The 9,752-nt window shown below is 42.8% G+C and overlaps 1 pseudogene; it reads left to right on the top strand.

Moving 5' to 3' along the window:
• Nucleotides 1-1,145: 1,145 nt before the first annotated feature.
• LOC137207928 (methylsterol monooxygenase 1 pseudogene) lies at nucleotides 1,146-9,378 on the top strand (annotated as a pseudogene).
• Nucleotides 9,379-9,752: the final 374 nt, after the last annotated feature.

Below are 9,752 nucleotides of genomic sequence, written 5' to 3'. Positions count from 1 at the left end.
ACAACTCCACATACTCTTTGACCCAGCAATCTCATGCCCGGGAATCCATCCCATTGAAATCAAAGCACCAGAATATATGTAGCTGTGGTTATTCACATCAACAATCAACATGATTGCAATAAAAACAAAGTGTATACTCAGAAGAATAGTTGAATACTTTGTGGTACATTTATATCATGACATGTCGCACAGCCATTAAAAAAGAATTTCTTAAACCTCTATCTAGTGACTTGAGGGAACTTCTATCTTTCATCTCTGCAAGATGCAGAGAAATGTACTATAAACTGCGGTTCGATTTCTGTAAGAGATACGGACAGAAATCTACATAGGTATATACATTTGCATCTGAGTTTATGAGCATGAAAAAATATAGAAGAATATAATACATCTGCTAGCAAGGCTACCTGGGAGGAGGAAAAGCAGATGGTACAGATGGAGAGACAAACAGGAAGGGAGGAAAGAAAATATGAGAATAGGAGAAAAGTGAGAAGGGGGGTTAAAAGGAAAAAACTATTATTTCAAATAAGGACAATTTTTGTAAAAGTTATCATGCGTGTGTGAACAGGGAAAACGTATCTCCATATAAATCTATTCTATACATCTTGTTAATCACGGTAACACCTTACTTGATTTTTTGACTACTCGTTCTGTGGATTTCTAACAGGTAAGTTAAAGTTTCTCACAAAACTGTGGATTTGTTGTTTTTTCTTGTAATTCTATCAGGTTTAGTATTATATATCTCAATTCTATGTTACTAGGCACATATAAGCACAAAGACTAAACTTATTTGTAGATTAAATATTTCATCAATATCTATTTTTGTCTTTTCAAATCATACTGATTATTTTTGCCTTGAAATCCATTTTGCCTAATGCTAAAATTGGTGCTTTCCCTTTGCTGACATTTGCCTGGAATACCTTTTTCCATCTCAGTATTTTCAGTTTTTCTATATTGCCCTGTTTTTGCTGTCTCTTATAAAACATCACACAGTTTGACTTTTTAAACTCAAGAGTCTTTGTCTTTTAACAGTGAATGTAATAGATTTACATTTATTATGGTTATTGATATATTTGCACATGTTCTACCAATTTACCATGGATTTTCTATTGCATATGCTGTTTTCATGCTTCTCTTTCACCCCTGCTTTTTGGTTAGTTGATAGCATTTTGTTTGTCCTCAATTAATTTTTCTTCTGATGACTTGGAAAATGTATATTCTGTTCCTATTATCTTTATATCTTTGACGCACATAGTTAAGCATATTCTTAATCAACATCTAGAGTTAATTAACATCTATATCTTCCCACTAAATAAAATGAGAATCTTAGCATGCTTTTACTTTTCTCTCCTACCTCCTTCCCAGATTTCATACCTCTCAACCCCATGTTATCATCTTAGCTTTTAGTTAATTATTATAAGTAAAGATATTTATTTAAACTTAAAAATAAACCTTTCCCAGCGGTGCGCAGAATTATAAGGATGTCTGCAGAGATTTGAAAAATGGCAACAAATGAAAGTATCAGCATCTTTAGTTCAGCATCCTTGGCTGTGGAGTCACTTTTACCTGAGAATCCTCTGCAGGAACCATTTAAAAATGCTTGGAACTACATGTTGAATAATTATACAAAGTTCCAGATGGCAACATGGGGATGCCTCATAGTTCATGAGGTCCTTTATTTCTTGTTCTGTTTACCTGCATTTTTGTTTCAATTTATACCTTACATGAAAAAGTACAAAATTCAAAAGGATAAAGCAGAAACGTGGGGAAATCAATGGAAATGTTTTAAAGCACTTCTCTTTAATCACTTTTGTATCCAGCTTCCTTTGATTTGTGGAACCTATTCTTTTACAGAGTATTTCAATACTCCTTATGATTGGCAAACAATGCCAAGATGGTACATGCTTTTGGCAAGATGGTTTGGCTGTGCAGTGATTGAGGATACATGGCACTACTTCCTGCATAGGCTCTTACACCACAAAACACTATATAATCATATTCATAAAATTCATAAAAATTCATTAAAAAAATTCATCATGAGTTTCAGGCTCCATTTGGAATGGAAGCTGTATACGTACATCCTCTGGAAACCCTAATTCTTGGAACTGGATTTTTTCATTGGAATCATGCTTTTATGTGATCATGTTCTTCCTTGGGCCTGGGTGACCATTAGTTTGATAGAAACTGTTGATGTCCATAGTGGTTATGACATTCCTCTCAACCCTTTAAGTCTCATTCCTTTCTATGCTGGTTCTCAGCAGTCAGGATTTCCACCACATGAACTTCATTGGAAACTATGTTTTGACATTTACATGGTGGGATAGACTTTTTGGAACAGACTCTCAATTTACTGCCTACAATGAGAAGATGAAGGTTGAGAAAAAGACTGAATAAACATCTCACATAAACCTTCCTGAAGACACACATTTCCTGAATTGAAGCTAGTAGCTAACATTGCTTCTGGGGAGCGGAAATAAACATGTCTTGGTTGCTAAGTGATAAAAAATACATTAACAACTTTTAATTATCTTCCTAGTGGGAACTTTTATATGTTTAAGTACAGTTTCTCTGAGGAAGCTTTAAAGGCCATGTTGCTAACCTCACAAAAAGGATTTAAGTAATGGAAGGAGTATTAATGTAGGTCTTTTCCCCAAGTTGTACTATAGGTCTGAAGCGGAAATTGGTCTTCAAACCTTTTATTTTATTTTATTTTATTTTTTAAATTTACTTTTATTTATTTATTTTTGGCTGCATTGGTTCTTTGTTGCTGAGCGAGCGGGCTTTCTCTAGTTGCGGTGAGCGGGGTCTACTCTTCATTGTGGTGCGCGGGTTTCTCATTGTGGTGACTTCTCTTTGTTTTGGAGCATGGGCTCTAGGCGTGCGGGTTTCAATAGTTGTAACACATGGGCTCAGTAGTTGTGGCTCGCGGGCTCTAGAGCGCAGGCTCAGTAGTTGTGGTGCACAGGCTTAGTTGCTCCATGGCATGTGGGATCTTCCCAGACCAGGGCTCGAACCCGTGTCCCCTGCACTGGCAGGCGGATTCTTAACCACTGTGCCACCAGGGAAGCCCTCTTCAAATCTTTTAAATATATAGTGGCCATTTCAAGAACTCTTAGTAGCATTGAACTTTAAACACTTCTTTGGAATTTGCTTAAAGATCAAATGCCATGGGTTGAACCACACCAATCTGTACAGTGTGAGGGAGTGCTAACACTGAAACAGCCAGCACTGGGAATTTCTACTCTTATCTGGAGCTGGCCAGTTTGGGGTGATTCTCTTTCTTTGAGAAGTCCTTTTTGATTACAATGTACTACTCTTATCTATAAATTAAGGCATTTCTGAATTGATGAAAGACTATTTTAGTCTAAAAGTTTTCAGGTTACTTGAATTTTTTAAACACTGGGCTTTATTTCTGCTACGTACCCTTTCATTTTTGCACATCAAGTTTTCATTATACTTAAAGCTGTATCTTGAAACTTTGTGTACTGACTTGCTGTATTTGCACTTGGAGCTATTGAAACAAATGATTTTGTTTGATTAAATAAATAAACCTTTCTGGTTTCCTTGCTTACCTGTGCTTCTTATATCACACATTTTCTTCCTAAATTTATTTTCTCTTTGTTGGAGTATATCTTCTACACCAGTGGGCTCTCAACCAGAGGCTATCCTGCACCCCTTCCCAATGTAGGGGTGTTTTGTATTGTCATAGTGATTGAGGAGGAACGCTACTGGCATTTAGTAGACGGCAGTGAAAGACACTAAGCAACCTGCAGCGTGGGGATCCGTCTTACACGATGAACAATTGTTCCACCCAAAATGCCAGCAGGACCCTGTTGAGAAATGCCATTCTGTATGGACTGTGGGTTGCAAACTTTTTTAGTCTGCTTGTGTCTTAAAATGTCTTTATGATGCTCTTACGTTTGCTTGATAGCTTGGTTGGGTAAAGATTCCTAAATTCACAAGTATTTGGCCAGAGAAATTTGGAGATATCATTCTGTTGTTTTCTTGCTTACAAAGTTGCAAATGAGAAGGCTGATTATTGTATTCTCATTCCACCCTAGATAATTTTATTTCACTTCCTTTTTATCCTTGGTGTCCTGAAATTTCATCATGATGTAATTAGTTGTAAGCCTTTGACAGTCTTCTTATAAATTACAGGACACAATTCCTGTGAACTGTAGAGGACCTAAACTAGGTCCTCTCAATATAAGAGCTCATGTATTTAAGTTTTAAGAAAATGGCTTGAATTATTGCCTTGCTTCAGGGATTCTCTCCTTCCTTCACTTTCTTCTCTCATTCTGTAACTCACGTTAAGCAGACAGTGAACTTGTGCATCTCTTTCTTAATACTTTGTTCATACTTCCCATGTATTTCTTCTTTTGCACTGCATTTTGGGAGACTTCCTTAGCTTGATCTTCTGGTTTACTAACTAACTCTTCAAACTATTTTGCCCTTCAACCCATCTATTGAAATTTCTATTTTTAAAAGAATTATTAGTTTTATTTTAAAAAGAAAAAACTTTTTCATTTACAAAACTTTGGGGTGCTTTTGAAAAACATTGATGTGATAAGCTCTCTCATGTGACCAAGCTTTTCATGATACTTTTCCTATAGTCTGGTTCTATTTGCTTTCTTAACTCTGTTTCATCACCTGTTAACCAGGAATAATAATACCTACCACTCCATTTCATTGTGATGATTAGAGTTAACATAACACGATGCCTGGTATGTAGTGAGCTAAATACTTGTTGGATGAATATACAAAGCAGAATAATAAATGTAAAAAACCTGGCACATATATAGTAGGCCCTCATTAAATGGAAGCATGTTACCATTATTATTATTATCCCTGTTAGTATTTGCTGAGACAGTGGCATTCGAGGATTTTACATTCTTGGTTTCAACCAGGTGAGAACACCGCCACCTCTCCCACGCCCAGATCCACGACACGGACTGCTTTGTAACTTTGCCGAGGCACGAACTTGAACTACAAATTGGCAGGCTGGTGAGTGGGAGTGGGAATCTGCCCAGCATCTGTCTCCCAAAATGGCTTCTTATGTTTTTATTTAATATGTGAAGCCAGTTAACCCTCACCACCACCCTGAAAGGCAGATGTCATTATCCCCGTTTTATAGGATGATAAACCTGAAGAAATTCACAAGGCAGTGGTTTAGGCTTCTGCGCTCAGCAGTCAGACAGATGGGGTTCTTTCTGACTCAAGAAATGGATGCTCTGGGGCTTCCCTGGTGGCGCAGTGGTTGAGAGTCCGCCTGCCGATGCAGGGGACACGGGTTCGTGCCCGGGTCCGGGAAGATCCCACATGCCGCGGAGCGGCTGGGCCCGTGAGCCATGGCCGCTGAGCCTGCGCGTCTGGAGCCTGTGCTCCACAACGGGAGAGGCCACAACAGTGAGAGGCCCGCGTACAGCAAAAAAAAAAAAAAAAAAAAAAAAAGGAAGACCAGGTCCTTTTCCTCTTCCAGGCTTGCAGCTCCTGTGAGTACTCCCCCTTCCCCTTAGCAGAGACTAGAAGGGGGCTGCTGGCAAAGCCGCAGTGCAGTTCTCAGAATCCCAGTGCCAGCACCGCAAAGCAGCGTGTGGAAAGGTGGGTTTCAGCTGAGAGACAATAGCTTGATAACTGAATAGGTGACATTCTATGCTCCGCGGCAGGTGGGATATTCCCGGACCGGGGCACGAACCCGCGTCCCCTGCATCGGCAGGCAGACTCTCAACCACTGCGCCACCAGGGAAGCCCTTCCCCATTTTAAAAAAAATTTATTTTATTTATTTATTTTTGGCCGCGTTGGGTCTTCGTTGCTGCGCGCGGGCTTTCTCTAGTTGTGGATGGTGGTGGCTACTCTAGTTGCGGAGCACGGGCTCTGGGCACGCGGGCTTCAGTAGTTGTGGCTCGCAGGCTCTAGAACGCAGGCTCAGTAGTTGCGGTGCACGGGCTTAGTTGCTCCGTGGCACGTGGGATCTTCCTGGACCAGGGCTTGAACCTGTGTCCCCTGCATTGGCAGACAGATTCTTAACCACTGCACCACCAGGGAAGCCCTCCCATCTTCTTTCGTGGGATTCCTGTGAGCATCACCCCAGCATCACTCATTGACCTTGGCAGTGGCCATTTCTTCCTGTGACACCAGTTCAATCCAGTTTGCAGGTTTTTAAATACTATCAGAAGGCTTCTTATGCCCCTGCAGACACCAGCACCTGCTGTGCAGCACCCCGTCGTCAAAGGTCTGCATCCCACACTCATAGCCCCTCCTCTGAGCTCAGACACCAGCACAAGCTGGCCAGGAACCCCTCCTCAGAGGTTTCTGAAACCACGTCTAAGTTTTAATAACGCCAATGTGTTTCCTTTGTTCCTTGAGCCTTAGAGGTGGTAGATGCTTCCTGCAGTCACTGCCTCTGTGACAACATCGAGTTCTTTTGATCCTTTTTTAGTTTTCTACTTAACAACTTTATACCTAGTTAATAATGCTTTATATTGATTGATCTCTTTTAAATAACTGGTGTGGTTTCTAACTCCTGACTAGATCGACCCTGACTCATACATAGCCTGGAAGGGGTAGACCATCCCCTAGGCCAAGATGTGACCGTACATCTAAATGAAGACATAAAATCTCCAATGGAAGTGGGTGAACTTCAGAAGAGGATTGGTCAGCCATTGAAGACTGGACCAGCGAGAGCCAGCAGCACAGACCCCAGCAGGACATCCTCAGCAGTGACAAGAGGACAAACCATCGTCATCCGTAGCCTGGATGACTGTAAGGAGCTCTGTTGGAGGATGAGACCACGACTCAGGATGGCGACCAGGTAGATTTAGTGCTTCCTTATGTACAGGAGCACATGGCTGCTCAGCATAGCCTCATGAGCAAAGCAAACGGTTAATCTTACATAGGTTTGGGGAAGAGTTTGCTTCGGGATTACATTGGTTCCAAAAGCGGGAGTGGGGTGATGCCAGCCTCAGAAGCATGTTCCTTTCAGTGAATCCACTGCAGATTAGCTGGTTTTCAAAGCACAGACTGTCACTGATTGGTTGGTTTCAGAGGCAGGATCAGTGACATGAGTTGCCCTTGACCTGTTAGACAGGTTTAAGACCAGTTCTCTTATTTATTTATTACTAGGACTATAGAAAAATCAGTCTTTTCCTAGGAGTGCACAGGCTTTTTAATATTCAAATCCCATTTGGTCCTCCTGCTTCCATCTTTGAATCCTACCAGCCATTCTCAACACAATCTGATCACAGCACCCAAGAGATCTTTTTGCAAAACTCACATTGGATCGTGTCATTCCCCTGCTTCCAACCCTCTCATGGATTCCTGTTGCACGTAGAACAAAACTGAAACTCTCCACAGCAGAGCTGACAGGACCTGCATTAGCTGGCTTCTCCCTGCCCTTCTCTTCCCTTTGTTTGATCTAACGACCCAGTTCAAGTCAGGATCTCTCCTACCTCCAGGTCTTCCCACATTGCTGACCCTTCTGCCTGGAACACTCTCCCCTTCACCCTTCACCTGGAAAACTCCTATTCATCCATCAAGTCTCAATATAATCATCACCTCCTCAGAGAGGACCTCCATGACTGTGCAGTCCTTCTGCTTTAGTTGCTGAAATGTGGGGAAATGAGCCTAATCATTCTCCTATAACATTTATCCCTGTTTATAATAACACATTTTTAAATTAATTAATTAATTTAGTTAGTTATTTGTTTGTTTGTTTGCTGTCTATCTCCCCTGCAGGGCTATGAATGCTCTGAGGGCAGAGACTGCGTTTGTTTTGCTCACCACTATACAACCAGTGGCTGGCGTACACCAAGCACTCAGCAAATATTTGTGGAAAGAACAGATAAACTCTCAAGTAGGGGAGTCTTCCTACAATAAACAGGAGCCCCTCCACATGGTCTCCTCCCCTAGCCAGACCTCCACGGCCAGGCCCTCTAGCAAGATTAATTTTCTGGCCATGGCATGTGGGATCTTAGCTCCCTGACCAGGGATCAAAGCTGCGACCTCTGTAGTGGAAGCATGGAGTCTTAACCACTGAACCTCTAGGGAAGTCCCAAGAGTGGGTCTTCATTTCTTCTACCATGGCCACCTCAGCTTCTCAAGAAACAGGCACCTGCTCCAGACAAACCAGGCCAGTTCAATAACACTCATGGAGGAGTTTAGGGAGCAAAGGAAGCATCGGCCAATACAGGAACCCTCACCCCACACCAAGGCTCTGATCTCTAGGGCTGGGCTTACAATTAGAGGGATGAAGACAAGGGATGATGAGTCAAAGGGGCCCTGGGTCAGCAAGGCTACCTCACTCTCCCCCCACACCCAACACACACATACACACACACACACACACACAGACACACCCCACATCTGTTTGGCCATTAATAACAACCCCCAATGACTGAACGCCTACTCAGAGCTACAAGCAGAAACTTTACTTGGTTTTACCTCATATAACTCCCTCACCAGCCCCACGAATCAATTTCTAGTATTATCCCTATTTTACAGATGAGGATAATACATTTCAGAGAGGTCAAACAAACTGCCTGAGGACCCACGGTAAACATGGCAATACTCAGCCTGCATAGCCACAGCAATCGTCAAAGTAGTGAAATTCTCATGCATTATTAGCTGGTAAATAGTAGACGCCTCAAACCCCTGAGCGTTTTCTCCACTCCCCCAGCAGCCCTGACCTCTCCTGCCACCTCTAACCCCTTCACCGCCCCACATTCCAGTAACTAAAGGGTTAAAGCAAAGCGGCCCTGGAAGGGGCAGAGAAACCCTCTAGGAATCTTCTCCAGCAGCTGTCTGTTCTGATCTGTCAGTAGTCATGCCTCACTGGCTGCTAAGTATTTCACATTATTATTTAGGATGCTCTGCTTCTGTTGTAACTAAGATCTTCCCGCTGGAGAATTAGATCCAGGGAGCCCAGCTTCGCGTTGGCCAGGGGCTCATCTCCGGTTTGGAGGGATGCAGTGGGCTGTAAGAGCAGTCCCCCGCCCCCTTCCCCGCCCCCGCTTGAGTCCAGAAAGCAGCAGATTCACCACCAAATCCTAGTATGCTTGCCATTTTCTAAGAAATTATTGAGCCATTGCTGTGTGTCCTCTCTCAGTGAAGCCATTTACAGGGTACTTGCCGGGGCGGGGGGTGGGCAGGGCGCTCCGGATCTAAAGAATGGCCATTTGGTGGTTTCCAGGGCATGGACGCCAAGGTTAGAGTCCACTTGTTCAAGCCCCAGATCTGCTACTTAAGAGCCATAGAGCAAATGACTTAACCTGTCTGTGCTTCAGTTTCCTTTTGTGAAAAATGGGAGTAATAATAATAATAATTCTGACTCCAGCGGGTTGGGGTGAAGGTTCAATTAAATGCAGTATGTAAAAGTCCCTAAGAGTAAATAAAATTAATGTAAAATCCTTGAAACAGTGCCTGTCCCTACCCTAATGCTATATTGGTAAGTGGTAGCTATTAGTTCTGTTTACTAGGTGTGCTAGCCATTTTGCAAATCTCACTGAATACACTGAATACGGTCCCCTGATGCCCTGCCGCAACACGCGCCCACGCGCGCGCACACACACGGAGATACGGATGCTGGTAGATGATTTCCTACGCCAGCAGAGGGCTCCGGGCTCACACAAGTGGCTGGAGCAGGTCCCTGCCGGGGCTGACAGCTGACAGCTCACCAAGGTCTCCACCTCCCACGCCTGCTCCGCTTCCGCTCACACACATATAAGGTAAGCCCCCAGTTCCTGGAGGAACGATCTTC

This window comes from Pseudorca crassidens, chromosome 15 (assembly GCF_039906515.1).
Source record: "Pseudorca crassidens isolate mPseCra1 chromosome 15, mPseCra1.hap1, whole genome shotgun sequence".
Taxonomy (NCBI): Eukaryota; Metazoa; Chordata; class Mammalia; order Artiodactyla; family Delphinidae; genus Pseudorca; species Pseudorca crassidens.
The sequence above is the reverse complement of the archived record's forward strand: the minus strand, read 5'-3'. Positions and strand labels throughout refer to the sequence as shown.